A 19,742-nucleotide genomic window follows, 5' to 3' on the forward strand; every position below is an offset into this window, starting at 1 on the left:
TAGCATATGTTTATGTTTTTATATTCTTTCTATTAAAATGTTGTCTACAGAACTGTAATGGGCTCAATCCTTTCCTTAGATTTATCATCCTTGATAGTCATTCTCTCATAAAGAAAATAAAAACAAATAGTCTACAGTTTTTGAAAGACTTATCTTGCCACTGTGAAATTGCATGCCCTGAATAAGTAGATCGGGGTTTCCACTTGCACCTCCTGCCAAGGACTCACCATGCCCAACATCATACTGTTTAGAGGCAGCTCACAACAAGACTGGTACCAAAAAATCGTGGAAAGGTTGGAATTAGAGCGAGACAGGGGGGTCACTAAGAAATTCAGAAGGTTAGTGTAGAAATTGTTCAAAGAGGAAAAGGAGAAAATGTGTACATCAACCACAGTGGCTATGGGGGAAATTAATGATAACTTGATAAAAGTTCTCATTATGATTAATTTTTGCAAAATTGCATTATCTTTCAGTATGACAACAGTAATCTCATGTTTTCCATATGCCTCACAACATAAAAAAGACAATATTAATGCTCCAATTTCTGCAAAAGTTGAGACCAATATGGTTTCAGTAGCTACAGGTGATCATATCATTTTATGCATGTCCATGCTTCTCAGGTACAAGGCTTTGTTTATTTTTAATATTTCAATGAATAACATATATGCAGAACCTGCAGTCTGGGAATAGATTTGAGAAAATATTGCAGAATGGACATTTGTCCCCAGATGCTTACAGAATTAAAAGAATGGTGTCGATTTCTGACAGACACCACATGTAGTTGGCTTTGATTAACAGAGAAAGATAAAAGACTAAAGAGGAAGACAGGGATGGTTTTTATTGGCAATGTAAAGGGTTGTTTAGCCAGCCTTGTGAATGACATGGCTGATATCTGTGGGATGATATGCTGTACTGCAGATAAGTTTCTTTCTGATGGAGTCACCAAAGTTTATGCTATTTTGACTCATAGAACCTCACATAAAGTCAACAAAGTTGCAGGATATAAAATAAACCCATATAAATCATCAGCAATTCTATATGTTACCAGCAAAGCCCAGCAGCAAGATTTTTTAAATAACTGTAAATAATATAAAATTTGGGGGAGTCTATCTTCCAGAGCAAAGCCAGGAATTATATGAACATAATTATAAAATACTTTTCAATATAAAATTAGGTCTAAATAATTGAAAATAATATCAATTATTCATGGGTAGGCCAAGCTAATATAATAAAAATAATAGTTCTACTAAACTTAATCTACCTATTCAATGCCAAACCAATCAAACTGCCAGAAAATTACTTTATAGAGCAAGAAAAAATATTGACAAAATTTATCAGAAGAAAAGGTCAACTAAAAAAATGCAAAGGAAGGTGATTTAGTAGTACCAGACCTAAAACAATTATAAAGCAGCAGTCATCAAAACCATTTGTACTGGCTAAGAAATAGAGTAGTAGATTAGTGGAATAGGTTAGATGCACAAGACACAATAGTCAAAGACTATGGTAATCTAGTGTTTGATAAACTCAAAGACTCCAGCTTCTGAGATAAAAACTCATTATTTGACAATAGTTGCTGGGAAAACTGGAAAATAGCATGACAGAAACTAGGTGCTGGCCGATGGCTAATACCTATATAAGGTCAAAATGAATTTAGGCATAAAGAGTGATACCATAAGCAAATTAGTAGAGCAAAAAGACCTATTACAAGGGAGGGTGGTGAATATTGTCTAAAGCTTGATCTCATCAGTCTTGACTCAAAGAAGGAAAACTTAATCATTCATTTGGGTTTAGAGTAACCCAATAAAGAAGTAGGAGGAGAAAGAAGAAAGAAAAGGGAGGGGCTGGATAGAAGGGAGAGCAGAAACACTAGGGAGAAAAAAGGTAAGAGAAGGGGTAAAAAATGATAGAAGATAAGGTAGTAGCTGGTATGCATCAAAAAAGGAAACATTTAAAAGGATATGACTAAAACAGAGAACAAAAGTATAAACAGGAGTGAAAATAGGGTGGAAAGAAACATAGAGTTGGTAATCATAACTGTGAATGAGAATGGAATGAACACTCCCATAAAACAGAAGCAAATAGCAGAGTGGATTAAAAAAAAAAAACAGAATCCTACAATATGTTGTTTACAAGAAATGCATTTGACACAGACACATACAGAGTAAGAGTAAAAGCCTAGAGAAGAATTTATTATGCTTCAGATGAAGTTTAAAAAGGCAAGGATAGCAAATTTTTATCTCAGATAAAGTAAAAGTAAAATTAAATTTAGTTAAAAGGGATAAAGATGAAAAATACATCTTGATAAAAGGCACCATAAACCATAAAGTAATAATTATACTAAATGTATATGCACCAGTGGTAGAGCTCACAAATCCCTAAGAAAATATTAAGTCAGTTATAGGAATAAATAGACAACAAAAGTATATTAGTAGGGGAACTCAACCTTCCCCTCTCAGAATCAAGCAAATCTAACCACAACATAAACAAGGAAGAAACTATTTGAGGCAAATAGGATTCTAGAAAACCTAGATATGATAGACCTCTTAATAAAATTGAATAAAGAAAGGAAAACACCTTTTTCTGGGCAGTACATGGCACCTACACAAAAATTGACCATACATTTATGTATAAAAAACTCACAATCAGAAGCAGAAAGAAAGAAACATTAAAGTTTACTTTTCAGACTACAATGCAATAAAATTATATTCAATAAAGGGCCAGGGAAAATAGACTAAAATTTGGAAATTAAACAATCTAATTCTAAAGAATGAGTGGTTCAAATGACAACCCACAGAAACAATCCATAATTTCATTCAAGAAATTGACAACAATGACACAACATATCAAAACCTATGAGATGCAGCCAAAGCCATTCTTAGTTGAAATTGTATATCTCTAAATAGCTATATGAATAAAATAGAGAAAGAGGAGATCAATAAATCAAGCATGAAACTAAAAAAGCTAAAAAGAAAAAGAAAAATAATATATTAAAAATTCCAATTAAATTCCAATTGGAAATTCTGAAACTCAAAGATTAATAAAGTGGAAACTAAGAAAACTATTGAACTAATAAATAAAACTGAATTGCTTTTTTGAAAAAAAAAATAGATAAACCTGTGCTTAATTTGATTAGAAAAAGGAAAGAAAAAAGTCACCAGCATCAAGTATGAAACTTACCACCAGTGAAAAAGAAATTATTGTTATCAACTGGGAGTTTACTCTCCCCCAAACTCTCTGGAAGAAAGTCTGACAATTTAACTGAAATGGATGAATATTTACAAAAACATGAATTGTCCAGATTGATAAACAAATATATTACTTAAATAGTTCTACTTTAGAAAAAGGAAATTGAACAAGCCATCATTGAACTTCATAAGAAAAAGCTACTTATCAGCAGTATTACATGACCAAGTGGGATTTATGTCAGGAATGCAGAGCTGGTTCAATATCAGGAAAACTAAAATCATAATTGATCATATAAATAATAAAACCAATAGAAATCATAAATAATCTCAATAGATGCAAAAAAAAAAAGGCTTTTGACAAAATGCAGCATCCATTCCTATTGAAAGCACTAGAGAGCATAAGAACAAATGTAGCTTTTCTTAAAATAATAAGTAACTATCTAAAACCAACAGCAAGTATTATTTATAATGGAAAGAAGCCAAATATATTCCCATTTAGATAAGGGATGAAACAAAGATGTCAATTATCACCACTATTATTCAATATTGTACTAGAAATGTTGACTTTAGCAATAAGAAAAGGAAATTAAAGGATTAGAATAGGCAATGAGGAAATAAAACTATGACTTTTTTTTTAGTTTGGGAATTAATTTCTTTCTTTTTTTATTAATTTTTATAATTATAACATTTTCTTTGACAGTACATATGCATAGGTAATTTTTTATTACAACATTATCCCTTGTATTCCTTTTTGTTCTGAATTTTTCCCCTCCTTCCCTCCACCCCCTCCCCTAGATGGCAGGCATTCTCATACATATTAAATATCTTATAGTATATCCTAGGTACAATATATATGTGCAGAACCAAATATTGCTGTTGTTGTTGTTGCAAAGGAAGGATTGTATTCGCAAGGTAAAAATAATCTAGGAAGAGAAACAAAACAAAACAAAACAACAACAACAACAACAAAACACACACACACACACACAAAAAAAAAAAAAAAAAAAAAAAAACCAATGCTCTCATTTTACACTCATTTCCCAGTGTTCCTTTTCTGGATGTAGCTGATTCTGTCCATCATTGATCAATTGGAATTGGATTAGCTCTTCTCTATGTTGAAGATATCCACTTCCATCAGAATACGTCCTCATACAGTATTATTGCTGAAGTGTATAATGATCCCCTAGTTCTGCTCGTTTCACTCAGCATCAGTTGATATAAGTCTCTCCAAGCCTCTTTGTATTCCTCCAGTTGGTCATTTCTTACAGAACAATAATATTCCATAACCTTCATATACCATAATTTACCCAACCATTCTCCAATTGATGGACATCCATTCATTTTCCAGTTTCTAGCCACTATGAAAAGGGATGCCACAAACATTTTGGCACATACAGGTCCCTTTCCCTTCTTTAGTATTTCCTTGGGATATAAGCCCAGTAGTAGCACTGCTGGGTCAAAGGGTATGCACATTTTGATAACTTTTTGGGCATAATTCCAGATTGCTCTCCAGAATGGTTGGATTCTTTCACAACTCCACCAACAATGCATCAGTGTACCAGTTTTCCCACAGCCCCTCCAACATTCATCGTTATTAGTTCCTGTCATCTTAGCCAATCTGACAGGTATGTAATAATATCTCAGAGTTGTCTTAATTTGCATTTCTCTGATCAATAGTGATTTGGAACACTCTTTCATATGAGTGGAAATAGTTTTAATTTCATCATCTGAAAATTGTCTGTTCATATCTTTTGACCATTTATCAATTGGAGAATGGCTTGATTTCTTATAAATTAGAATCAATTCTCTGTATATTTTGGAGATGAGGCCTTTATCATAACCTTTAACTGTAAAAATATTTTCCCAATTTGTTACTTCCCTTCTAATCTTGTTTGCATTAGTTTTGTTTGTGCAGAAACTTTTTAATTTGGTGTAATCAAAATTTTCTATTTTGTGATCAATAATGGTCTCTAAAAACTATCACTTTTTGCAGATGATATGATAATATGTCTAGTGGATCCCAGAAAATCATTCAAAAGTTTTATAATTCACATCTTTAGTAAAGTTTCAGGATAGAAAATAAGCTCACACAAATAATCAGCTTTTGTATATATATATATATATATATATATATATATATATATATATATATATATATATATATATATATTATTGTGAAAGCCAAGCAGCAAGAGATAGATTCAATTTATAATTACTGTAGACAAAATAAAATACTTGGTGGTCTTTATGCCAAGACAAACCCAGGAACTATATGAACACAATTACAAAACACTTCACACAAATAAATTCAGATCTAAATAATTTAAAAAATATATCAATAGCCCAGAGTAGGCTGCACTAATATAATGAAAATGACAATTTTGCCTAAATTGGTCTTCCTGTTCAGTTCCATACCAATCAAACTGCCAAAAAATCATTTTATAGAACTATATAGTTGAGTATAAAATAAAAACAAACTTCATCTGGAAGTACAAAAGGTCAAGAATATCAATGGAATTAATGAAAAAATACAAGGATGGTAGCTTAATAGTACCAGACCTAAAACTATATATTAAAGCAGTAGTCAACAAGCCATTTGGTATTGACTTGGAAATAGAGTGGTAGATCAATGGAATAGATTAGATACACACACAACACAATAATCAAGGCCTGCAGTAATGTAATATTTAATAAACCTCCCAATTTTAGCTTCTGGGATAAGAACTTACTACCTACAAAATTTTCTGAGAAAACTGAAAAATGATATGTGAGAAACTCAGCATAGAGTTATGCCTTGAACAAAAACAAAAATAGTATTAAGGATAGCTGCCACATTGGTAGTAATTTATCATATTGTTTGATTAGCCAGAGTTGGACACCCTGTACCTTGACCCTGGCATATTGAAGTCATTTAATCCCTCCTCAAGTGTAAAGGACAATACTAAGAAATTTTGGTACCTCCTAAGAATTTTATCACCATTAGGGTAATTAGAAGTATATACATACAGGGCACAAGTATGAGTTGAATATGATCAGATGATATCTAAAATAATAAATTAAGGAATGAGAAAGAGGAATACAATGAAAGAAGGAGAAAGGGAAAAGAAGGGGATAAATTATCTCACCTAAAAGAGCACTAAAAAACTTTTATATTGCAGAGGAAAATGGAAGATTTGGTAAGGAGCTCATGAACCTTACTCTCATTAGATTTGGCTCATGAAGGGAATAGCATATATAGTTAGTTGTGTATTTTTTTTCCTGCAGGAAAGCAGAAAAAAGGGGATGAGAGAAAGAGGGGAAGAGAAAGTAGATTAGGAGGGGTATCAGTCAGAAACAAAACACTTCTGACAATGGACAAGCTAAAAGGAAAAAAGTAGGATAAATGGGGGGTAGGATGAAAGGAAATAGCAATAGTGACGGTTAAAAATAAAGTTTCTTTGATAAAAGACTCATTTCTTAAATATATAGAGAATTTAGTCAAATTTATTAAAATAAGAGCCATTCCCCAATTGACAAATGGTCAAAATATATGAATAGGCTGTTTTCAGTTGAAGTAATCAAATCTATCTATAGTTATATAAAAATACTCAAAATCACTATTAATTATAAAAGTACAAATTAAAACAACTCTGAGGTACCTCCCCACATCTATCAGATTGAGCAATATGACAGAAAAGGAAAATGACAAATTCTGGAGGAGATGCAGGAAAATTGAGACACTAATGCACTGTTGATCGAAGTGTAAACTGATTCAACCATTCTGGAGATCAACTTGAAACTATGTCTGAAGAACACATTTAGGTCTAAATACCAAAAAAAACCACAGATTTTTTTTAAAAAGGGAAAGGACCTATATGTTCAAGAATATTTATAGCAGTTCTTTTTTTTTGTAATAGTATAGAATTAAAAATTGAAAGCATGCCCATTAATTAAGGAATAGTTAAACAAGTTGTGGTATATAACTGAAGAGATATTATTTTTACTGTAAGAAAGGACAAGCAGGGAAAAAAAAAAACTCTCAGAAAAACCTGGAAAGATTTACATAAACTGATGCAAAGTGAAATGAGGAAAATCAGGAGAACATTCTACAAGGTAACTGCAATATGATATGACCATCCACAAAGAATGACTTAGGTATTCTCAGCAATGCAGTGATCCATGAAGGTTACGAAGAACTTAGGAATAATCTTATCTACCTTCAGAGAAAGAACTGATAAATTTGGCACGTAGATTGAAGCATACTTTTTTCACTTATATTTTTCTTGTTTGTTTTTTGGTATTGTGTTTTCTTTCACAACATGACTAATATGGAAATATTTGTTCATGACTGCACATCTTATATCCTTTACCAAATCATTTGCTTTTTCGGTGAGAGAGAAGGAAAGGGAGGAAGAAAGATAATTTGGAATCCAAAATTTATTAAATTGCATATTAAAATTGTTTATATATAATAAGTAAATGATTTTAAGTTTTAAAAAAAGGCTGGAACACCAGAGATTGAGGCAGAGGATGAAGTAGGTTTGAGGCAAAGAATGGATTCTAGTAAAAGTCACTTCACAGAAAGAAAAAGAGAATACAGAAGACCTACTTTGCCTATCCAAAAGGGCAAGAAGAAATAGTTTCCTGTCTCAGAACAAAGTCCAAGTCAAAGAAATGAAATTGTAAATTGGAGCAAACAAAATTTTAAAAACTACAATAAAGAAATACTGCACATTATAGAAAAATAAGCTCAAAATAGGACAGTAAGTCCAAAAGAAAATGTAAGCTAGGGAAAAACTATTGCTTGACAATAAGTATTACATGAAATTATAATTGAAATAAGACTTTCTAAGGAAAAGCTGAAGCAGAATATATATATATATATATATATGTATATATATATATGTGTGTGTGTATATATATATATATATATATATATATATATATATATACACACACACACACACATATATATATATATGTATGTATGTATATATATGTATGTATGTATGTATGTATGTATCATAAAACCTATTTTGGAAAACTTTGTCCAAATAATGGACTCCATTAAACATATCATGAAACATTCAGAACTCAGTCTGCATGAGGGTAAAAGTACAAAATAAACAATAAGAGTAATTTAAAGTAACTATTATCAAAAATATCAAACCCAGAAATATGTTTCTATGCAATCTTAGGAAATAAAATTTTAATTTCCTGAAATATCCAACCAAGGACAAGCTGAGAGAATTCTTCCCCAGACCCAAACCTGTTAGAAATTTAAAGGCTAGAAGTTCCATGTGTTAGTTTCATTTGAAATCTTGTCACTAAAAACTTACAAGTCTTCAGACTGAACTCTCCCTGAGAACCCAGGATAACAGAATACTCAATATCTTAAGACTTTTCTCCTAAAAGTTCTGAACCCAGCCCTAACAAAAAATCCCAAATCAAGAAGCAAGTTAGATGAATGAGGAAATTTTAAAACTGTATTTTGATAAATGTACTGGCATATAATTTGTTTCTTTTGGATTCCTATGCATTTCATTTTATGCATTTAAAATATTATTGAGAAGGGTTCTAGATGCTTCAACAAACTACCAAAGAGATCTATGACATTTAAAAATATATTAATAAAATATTAAGAACCCTTTCTATTACCTAATTATCCCTATGACCTTTAGAGAATGTTCCCTAAGAATTACTATATCAAAGATAAAGGATCTCAAAGCAATATCTAAAAAAACACTGGGGGCATATTTATAGACGCTATAAAGTCCGTGTTATCCCTAAATTCACATTTTAAGTGGGGGAGACAACATCAGTCACAAGGCAGATGGAAGGGCCCAGGGATCCTGAGGGTTCAGCCATGGGCAGATGGAAAGGCCCCGGGGTCTGTAAGGCACATTGGCAGCTCAACTGTCAGTGCCTGGGGTTCTGAATGGTATAGTAGAATAGCAGATGGTAAAACCTTTCACCTTCCTGGGTAGACACTGAGCCTCCCTTTCCCCCCTTCCCCATCACTTTTAATATAAGAGAGAATTCAGAGTTTCTGCTTTGTTAATATTCCTATAAATGCTGAAAGGTTATGGGAAGGACAATGATGGAATCATCATTTTCCTGTGTCCATTGGGTGGAGATGTGAGATGTAATTATCTATGGCCTTCCTCTGATCTCAATGTTTCTAACCACTACCCAAAAAGAAAAAAAGATCATTCTAACAAGATTTATATTTGAAAAATCAAGTGTGGCTCTCAATGATCAATATATTTTTTAAAATATCACAAATTATATTAATTATGTAGGTCAGAATTTTACATGAAAAGTCTAGTTTGTTAATCCATAATAAAAATTCATATTCTCTTAATTTTTGAAAATTGTGACAACTCTTTTATTGCCCATCAGATTATAATTTTGAATCTATAAAATAAAATACATAGGGGTAAAATAATATTAATCATATTAATAATGTTTCTAGTAGGTAGTATTTATACAGGACTCTACGTTTTGAAAAAGGAGCTTTACATGTGTTTTATATTTTGAATATTTTTTAAACAACCACCTTCCAAACTAGGTGCTATTATTCTCATTTTACAGATGAGGAAACTGAGACTGAAAGAGGTTGTGGTTTGTCCAGGATTATAAAACTAGTAAGTATCTGATTCTGAATTTGATTTCAGATCTTCTTGACAAGTCCAGCATTCTATACTGGGTCATCTATTAGCCAATTATGTTGAAATGCAGCTGTCTCTCCATCTATCAATATATCAATACATACATACGTACATATATATATATATATATATATGTGTGTGTGTATATATATATATATGTATGTATGCATATATAGTTAACCTAGATTAAAAACCTCTGGTTTAAAGGGTGTTTCCCTCCATGTCACTCAATCTGCTGCACTCCTAAATCAAAAAAAAAAAAAAAAAAAAAAAGACGTCTATGATTCAGTGCTACTAATTGCACCATTAAGTGTGATTTAGTTACCAGTATTGGTATATAAATGAAATGTTGTAAGTGAAATTGCTACTAATTTGCATATTTGCTTCCCTGGTTATTTGCTGTGCCACTTGCTTAGGGCACTGTTTTATGGTATTGTTGTTTTATGATATTGCACAACCATTTAATGAGTACACTCTTCCAAAGCCAAATACTGCTCTTTGATGCTTAGCACAGTGCCTAACACTCATAAGACCTTAATAAATGTTTGTCTTCCTCCTTTTTTCAGAAATCTAGGGTATCCTAAGGAGTTTTGCTCTTAAATGCCATAGGTTTCTTTTTACTTTATAACTACAAAGAATGAAGTGTTCCTTCCCCACCATCACTCCATTGTATGTTGTGTTGTCTCAAACTGTTAGACTATAATCTGGAAGAAAGGGATTATATTTGCTTGTTGCATTATATTCCAAATGTGCAGCATAATGTTTGGCATACAGTAAGTGCTTAAATTGTCTTGCTTTTTTCATTTCATTTATTCTAGTTATTGGGGTTTCTTGCAAACTTGACCTGGGAATGGAACAATGTGAAAGGAAAGTGACCAAATGCGTTTTCTCTTACTTGTCTTTCCAAAATCTCCTCTTCCCACCAAACATTTGGTTGGTTTTATTTATATGTTTCTTTTTCATCTAGATTTATTTCATCTTTTCCTTGCTTTGAAGAAGACATAGTAATAGGTATCAATAATATTCTCTTTGATTTAGTTCAAATCCCTAGCTGGTGATTCCCACAAATTAGAAAGAAATTTTCTCTTTCTTTGGGTAGCCAACCATAACCTTCCTTTCAGCTATCTTCAAGCAAAGGAAATATATAAAGACCAATAATGGATTATGTTAACCACAGTCTTATCTTAATGCTGACTTTTAAAATCTACATGGTCAGAAATGCAAAATCACTTTAAAGAATTAGGTATAAGCTTTGAAACACGCAGATGTTCTCCTGTTCCCAAAGAAGATAAAGAATAGAGTATCTCTATTAGCTTCTTGGCAAGCCACAATAGCTATGACTTCTGCTATTACTCAATGTGGCCTCTTATCCAATTACACGTGTTTCTCAGCATATTACTTTCCAACCAGGACACTGGTAGCAATAATAAATATCAGGAGTGACACTGGTTATTCTCCCAGCATGCCATTCTACTGTCCCTTATTCTCAGTCAAATCAGAGAGAGAATATGTCATTCCTCTCCAGTGACTCCCAGTTTTGGTTGTGGAGTTGGTTGCAGGAAACTGGGGCAAGTCCCTTACTTCCATAAACTCATAAAGTTGTGATTCTTCTTGTTTGTTGTTGGCCGCAGTGCATTCTTGGATCCCCTCAGGGGCTTATACACTGTTTATCTCTGGTGACATTTTAGTCTTCAACCTCCTGTAGGATGAGGAGAAAAGGGGGCTGTCTCTTTTTTGATTACCCACAATTTTAAATGGTCTCTGGATTCAAATATATCATATATATATATATATATATATATATATATATATATATATATATATATATATATATATATATATGAAAAGCATTCATCTCAGCTGTACTCTACCTCCTTTTATAGGGAGGAGGGAGACTACATAAGGGCACTGTAATGATATTAAAAGGAAGATCAAAAAGGTCTGAGGTTGCAAGGCAAATATGATAGTAAGATTCGGTTTGGAGAGTCCACTCTGCTCTCTTGAATTATCCAATTTATAATATCAGAAATGCTCACAGTAGAAAATAGCTCTAGAGGATTAAACTATCCACCATATTCTGAGGAAAAATTGTTAAGGAATTAGAGCTCAGAGGGCTCAGTTGTAAGGAGACTGAAGGAATTATTTAAATCAGAAAGAAATTGTTCGCTTGTTCACCAGTGAGAAGTATCAAAACTTAATTTTATTGCAAAAAGATGTAGCTCATGGATTGAACAGGTTAACTTTCCTATTACAAAAAAAAAAAAAAAAAGAAATCTCTCATCAAGATTAGACTGAAATTAGGGTCCATATAACAGACAGAGATGCAAATTCAAAGACAGAAGCCCTATGAAAAAATGATTTTTATTGGGAAAAGTGTACACAAAATCTTTCTACTTGAAAAGGTAATGGAACAAGGAAATAGAGACCAGGACAACTTGATACACACCACCACTCTCAGTGAACAACCAAAAAGGCAAAACTGTCTTCTATTTCAATTATGGAAAAGGTGATCATATACAGGCTGAAAAAATTCATGAGAAGAATGAAGTATTGATACAAATAAATTAGTGAATGAATGAAGTTGAGCTCTCATATTAGCACAGGGAAAATGAGATGGGCTCAAAAAAGAGGTTCTTCTGGTCCCCCAAAAGAGTTAGCATGACCACAACATTAATTCCTTAAAAATCTTTGCCTCCCAGACTTATACCATACAGAGGTGGTGATGAAGATTGAAAATGTGGAATGACTGGACAGTGGAACAAAAGGAAATTGCATTTCAATCAGTTTACAAAACTTGGGGGAGAAAGGGCTTCTGCTTATGATGGAACAAGCTTAAAATTCCCAAAGTAAGATCCACTGAGTTAATAGGACAGTAGGTATTGTGGTATGTACAAATCCACCACCTCTCAATGGAATTTCAGCATTAGAACTAATTCTAACCTATTCAAGATACTAGGGAGATGCAACAAACTGCGGGGTGCTACTCAATACTTGCACACTTTGAACGTCCATTGCCTGTGCAGAGTCCCATGAGAGATGAGAAGTGATGACAATGAATAAGAGAAGAGCACTGGTTATCCAAACATCAGTAGTAGATAATGGAAAAATTTTATTTTTTAATTCAACAGTACTGGAATGATGAAATTAATGAATAAATGAAGCAAATATTAAGTGTTTTCTATATGAAAAGTGCTGTGTTAAGTGATGGGAATAAAGAATGAAAAGAAAGACTCTTTCCTCTCAAGGAATTTACATACAAAAAATAATAAAATGTATATAGAAAGTTCTAGCTGCAAATCAATGGAAAGGTTCCATGATATTTAGGATACATGGTCAAAGCAGATACTAATACTTCTTTTTAAATATAATTTTCACTGTTGAAATAATATCAATGCCTGATATTATTTGAACATTTGACATTTGGTGACAAGAATTTTTTTTGAAGGGGGGAAGGCTGTAGGGGAAGAGTGTACAAGGAAGGAGAGTCTTCAGTAGTAGCTGTAGCTAAAGTAAATGAAGGGACAGTTGCCAGCCTGAATTTTTACATAGATGATTTCCCAAAATGATGGGCACCATGGGCACTGGGCTAGAAGCTGAGTGAGCCTTCAAATATTTGACCCACTGCCTGACAAATGCATCGTTAGCCTATTTAAACCCAAACAAACTTTTTGTTCCACATATAGATACCACCTTGGAAGTTTTGAGAATAATTTTCTACCAAGAGAGTGATGATCCCTAGAAACCAACTGTATTTGCTAGCAGAGAGTTGAGCTAGAGCATTTAGAATAATACGTTTATTCATTCATTGCCAAGGCATTCAAGAAGGTAAAATTCCCAGTGTCCTCAAATAAGCTGATTGATGTAAAGATCTGTGACTTCTTTTGGAGAATTGAACAACCTGCTGTTTACAGGGACTGGCAAGAGCACCACAGAAACCAATCACCACAATAACAATTATGCCCAGAACAAGATGGAAGCCTTCATTTTGCAGCATACTCTCACTAAGAAGTTCAAAGATTCAGTACAGAACAAAGTTACGGCCTGATCCAATGACCTATTTTGGTCAGTGTCAAATGAAATGCAGCTTGCCAGGGTTGGGCAGCAGCACTGGCCACCTATAAATTCAACAAATGCTCTAGGCCAAGGGAGACTAATGTAGCTGCAGATATCCTGTATAGCTCAGAAGAAAAATCTCCACAGATTCTGCATATGACATTTCTAGTGCACACTGACAAATCCATCAGGAATGATGCCATAGGCTTTATACCATTCCTGTTAAGATTTGGGCCAGAGCCATATCTACCTATTTAGAAGTTTTTTGCAGTTTCTGGAGTTCATATCTCAGCTGAGAGAAAAGCTGAAATTAGCTTATCGAGAAGTTATAACTTTAACATAGCTATGAAAATAAACCAATATGATACATTATTTGTTGTCAAGGCCTTCAAAAAGGTGAAAGTTTTGTCAAGAAATCCTGGCGTTCACAAGTTAGTTGATTGATGGAAAGATCCATACCTTCTTATGAAGAACTAAGCAACTAGTCTCTTTACAGGTATTGGCAGGGGCTCCATAAAAACCATTCACCACAATCACTTATTGCCTTTGAGAAAGTTAGTTGGACTCCCTGATGAGCAGGTAGAAACTGATGGACAGTTACACAGCAGATTCCAAAGAAAAGTACCAATTCTGCAAAGACTCTGAACCAGACAATGGTTTAGAAATACACATTTAATCTGAAAAAAAGAATTAGCTACGACCTAATGACCAAGTCAAATGAGAGAGATGAATGCACTCAGAGGAAATAAGTAACTTTCCTGCCTAGAACATCAGCCTTAGGGACTCCTAAGATATAGTAGTACCCCACAGAGCACACTAGTCCTGCTTCCCTAAGTCTATAGTCTTCAAAATTGAGATTTAGGGAGGCAGGACTGTAGTTTTCAGGGTCACGTTATATCATTTAGTAGCTCATGTATATAACTGAGACAGGCTAGCAGGCTACAAGTTGATAGGTGGCAAAACTAGCATGATATTTATAGGAAAAACTAAAAGAAGTGATTATACATATAGCTAGATAATAGTACTAGTGATTGCTAATGATATTTACAAATAAACATATATAATTGCATATGTTTATTGATGAATAGACTAACTAGCACATTTGGCATGTTCCAATTGTATTCTTTTATTATTCATAAATATTAGTGTCTGTGGTAGAATCATATATGTTAGCTCTTCAACTATGCAAATCTCTGATGCTTATTTCTGTATATAATGTCGATATGCACATTTTATTCAACTAAAGAGCTACTGATGTAGTTAATACTTTGTTTTACTATTAAGCATTTTTACTTGTATTCTATAGCTATACATATATTGTGGGGATATGTGTGTGTAATTTAGACCTATCTTCACTGAAGCTCCCTGTCAAGTGATGCTTTACATTATGCTATGTCATTTTAATGTATTGTTGATGAAAACTAGCTGTGAATGGCACCCCAAGGAGATTACCTAGGATGCTGGGTTTAGAAGATCAGCTCATGAGGAATCAGGGCTCATCAGATATGAAAGACTCCCTACAGCTCTGTGAGTCAACAAATCTTCCAAAATACATCTGCCTGCAACCCCTTTTGGAAATCGGGGGAACTGCTTCTAAAAGAACCAATGCTTACTAAAGATTATTTCCTTGCTATTAAAAATATTGTGCTAAGTTTATTTTTTAATACATACTGCTTTATGAATCACTCTGGGAGAGAAAAATCAGAGCAAAAGGGAAAAACCATGGGAGAGATTAAAAAAAAAAAAAACAGAAAAGAGAAGTGAACATAGGGTGTATTTATTTACATAAAGTATCCTCACTTCTTTTTCTGGATGCAAATTGTATTTTCTGTCCAAAGTCTATTGGGATTGTTTTGGATCATTGAACCACTGAAAAGAATCAAGCCTTTCATAGTAGACCATTGCACATTCTTGCTGTTATTGTGTACAATGTTCTGTTTGTTTTGTTCAGCATCAGTTCATGTAAATCTTTCCAGGACTTTCTAAAGTCAGCTTGTTTATCATTTTTATAGAGCAATAATATTGCATTACTTTTATGTATCACAACTTGTTCAGTCATTCCCCAATTGAGGGGCATACACTCAGTTTCCAATTCGATACCACAAAAAAGAGCTGCTACAAATATTTTTGCACATGTGGGTCTCCTTGATACTTTTAAATGTTATCTTATGTTAAATGGTTTATTAATGTCTCAATTCATTTCTATCCTGAGCCTGACCACTGGACAGGCCTGAGTAAGAACTAGTCCAAAACAATTACTTGTGTCTTATAGTCTTACCCTGAGGCAGAAGAAAATCTAATTCTACAGAGAACACATAGACTTTTCCCAGAAGTCCTCACCATTTTTACTCTGAATTAATTAGAAGTGAGACAAATTCTCCCCTAATTTAAGCAAAGAAATCTAGATGTTTCTTTGTAGTATAAAAATTCTAAGACATCAAAAGATAAAGAGGGAAGGAATGACCTTGAATTGCCACTATATAAGAACGTATACTGGGTTTTTATTTTATTATAACTGCAACCAGATCTTTGAGAAGCAAAAGAATGTCATGAATTTCACTGACTAGAATTGACTTTAATTTGTTCTTATATTTTTTTCTCATTAAAAAGGTATTTTGTGACCTGCCCCTAACTAGATTTTCTAAGAAAAGAATGGATGACCACTTGTTTGATATGTTAAAAGGGCAGGTCTTGTTAAGATGACAGATGGACGAAATGGGATTTTTTTGTTTTGTTTGCTAGACCTCCTCAGTCCTGGAGACTTTAGGGATTCATAATCCTGACATCAGCTTTTAACCAGGAAATTAATAATGTCCTGTGAGTTTAAACAAAAAATTTTGAGCAAAACTTCAGAAGACAATCTAACCAAGGCATAAAATTTGCTTTCTTTATTTCTTATTTTGTTCTTTCTTTTCTTTCTTTTTTTAAATAATGGGAAATTATTGCTCCTTGGATTGAAAATATGATTTATCATAGGTATTAATGTATCTATACAACAACTTTTGGCATTTTATGTCCTGCTATTTATCAGTCTTCTGTGTTGACAGGGAAATAAATTTCCATTACAACCCTATTTCAAGTTAATATATAGTTTATATATGTAATCTTCATCTCTTTTCTACTGCATAATGAGAGCATATTAAACTAATATCAGAATTTTTATATTTGAAAAGAACTTCCAAAGTCCATAATGAGATTTTCTGAGAGAAAAAGCAAAAATACAGGTACGAAAACCAGGTTGAAGATAGCTTTAAGTTACCCTAAGTCTGAGAATTTAAATGGCAACAGTCTCAACTTCTGACTTCCTACTTTAAACTTTTCCCTCTTTGTGAACTCTCTTCTATTCCTTATAAACTTTCCTCAAATCACAAATCATCTATTATTATTGAAATATATATATATATATATATACATATATATATATATATAAAGAGAGAGATAGTTATGATATGAAATGAAATGAAATGAAATTATATGGTATGGTATGGTATGTTGTTATGGAATGTTATACCATATTATATTGTGCTGTCTTAGGCTGCATAATAATTACTACTATATTATGTCATGTCATGCCATGTTATATGTAAAGCCTTGTGGGTAACTGCTAGTTGCCATTCTACCCAATGTTATTTTATTCATCTGGCCCATTGCCTTGGGTACATTTTAGATCCTTATACAATTTAATTGTCCTTGGAATAATTTCAGAGGAAAGGATGTCCAAAGTTAATAGATTGTATTTATAAAGCAGGAAAAGGGAGTAAAAAGAGGCTATGATAATTGCCAAAAGAAAAAGAAAATCTCCCTGATTCTGAGAATTTAGTAGTATTCAGAGATTTGCAAATCACTTTACAAATATTATCTCATTTGATCCTCACAACAACTCTAGGAGTTATTATAATCCCCGTTTTACAAGGAAAGAAACTGAGCCAGATAGCAGTTAAGTGATTTGACCAGGTTCATACAGCTAGTAAATTTATTCAAATGGATTGGACGCAGGACTTCCTGATTTCAGATCCAGCACTCAACTCCGCTAGTCCAGTGAAAAGCCCTGGAAGAACTCGGCACTAAGGGACTGTCCTGCAAGAATATATTTTGTTTGAGTGAACTGAAATGTGTTCCCTCCCCTTTTTTCCTTCTCTCCCCTCAGCATCCTCCCCCATAATGAAGCTTTCAAATAGGAGTTTTACTCAAGGATCACTTGAAGCAATTGCTTGGATGCTACATAGAGAATATAACTATTCAGGTCATCCTTCTTATGCAGGTAGCTTCCATTCCCACTCTGAAACCCTAAAGCTGTCACCCATCCCCCCTCACTTCTGTAACCCCTTCTCTCCTCTCCCCTCCCCTGAGGAACTTGCCCCTATATTTACTCTTTTAGGAAATTCTCTTGCTGTTTCTATAAGCCATGGCTTGTCCTGCCATAACTACATTTAGGGGCATCCCCCTGATGGAGATTTTTATTAACCTGAATTATAGGTCTATAGAGAAGCTCAGTAACACAGTAGAGAGTGCTGCACTAAACATCAGAAAGACATGTTCCTGAGTTCAACTCTGTCTCCAACACTTGCTAGCTGTTTGACTCTGAGCAAGTCACTTAACCCTGTTTGCCTCAGTTCATCTGTAAAATGAGCTGGAAAAGGAAATGGCAACACATCAGTATTTTTGCCAAGAAAACTCCAAATGAGGGTCACATTGAATCTGACACATTTGAAATATTTGAACAACAAAACCAGAACAGATCATGTCCCTGTAAATGGGACCTTGCTGGAAATGTACCAGGCCTTGTAAATCAATTTCTTTTAAAATTTTAATTTCATTTCAGCTAACAGGAATTTATTTTTTTTTCCTTATCACCTCAACCATTTGGAAAAATAAAAACAAAATCCTTGTAGTAAATATTGGTCATAAAATAAAACAAATTACCATACTGTTTTTAAAAAGCGTGTATCTCATTGTGCATCTTGAGATGTCTCAGAAACATTTTTAAATTCTCTTTAGATGTTCTCAACACCTATTCCAGGCAATGAAGTCACTCTATTTAATTTAAGCCAGTACAGTATGCTATATTTTGTAATCTTCTATTAATGAAAAGCCAAGTTCAGTTTAGCACCCTGCTGTGAGATGCTTGAAGCATCTCTGATGCATGACGTGTAAGCCCCTTGTGAAGAAGCCCATTACAGAACACTGCTAACAGAATGATGGATTCACTTTTGTGAGCTAGATGAATGAATGGCAGACCAGTACTTCCGTAGCTAATAAAGCTGTTATTTTTCATCATTTAGTTACCATTGCTTTTGTACTTTATACTTTGATCCATATCATCATGGTCTTTTTTTTTAACTTTCCTTTCCTACTCTTCCTATTTGTTGTATAATATTTATTTTGATTCACAGCTTTCTTCTCCTTCCCAAAGACCAGACACAAAGTAAATTTTTGTGCCCAAGCTGCTCTCCAGTGTCATTAGTGTGAGTGCTCCATCCAATGGAGGGTCATCAATTTTGAGCTGGAAAAAAACCTCAGGGGTCAAATGGCTCCTTTTTTTAGATAAGAAATGTGAAGCCCAATAAATTCTAACTTGCCCCAGTAAATGACAGAGGTAGGATTTGAATTCAAGTCTTTTAACCCCAAATTCAATGCTGTTTGATGAAGATGGTAATTGTCAAGTAGATGACCTGCAGAGATTTCTATGGGCAAGGAAAAGATGCTTTTTAAGCCACAACATTCTGGTGAACCATTCTGTACTGAACTATTCTAATTCTCAAACAACCACCAAAGACATTGTTGCCAGACTCTAGTAGAAGCTTTTCTAACTTGGAAGAGAATTTTTGAGCTATTCTAACATAAAAATGAAAAC

At 33.4% G+C, this 19,742-nt stretch overlaps 1 pseudogene; it reads left to right on the forward strand.

Annotated features, from left to right (window-relative positions):
- The first annotated feature begins 228 nt into the window (after positions 1–228).
- Positions 229–19,742, forward strand: part of LOC141550653 (ribose-phosphate pyrophosphokinase 2-like) — a 47,143-nt pseudogene continuing 27,629 nt past the window's right edge.

The sequence above is a fragment of the Sminthopsis crassicaudata genome, chromosome 1 (assembly GCF_048593235.1).
Source record: "Sminthopsis crassicaudata isolate SCR6 chromosome 1, ASM4859323v1, whole genome shotgun sequence".
NCBI classification, from domain to species: Eukaryota; Metazoa; Chordata; class Mammalia; order Dasyuromorphia; family Dasyuridae; genus Sminthopsis; species Sminthopsis crassicaudata.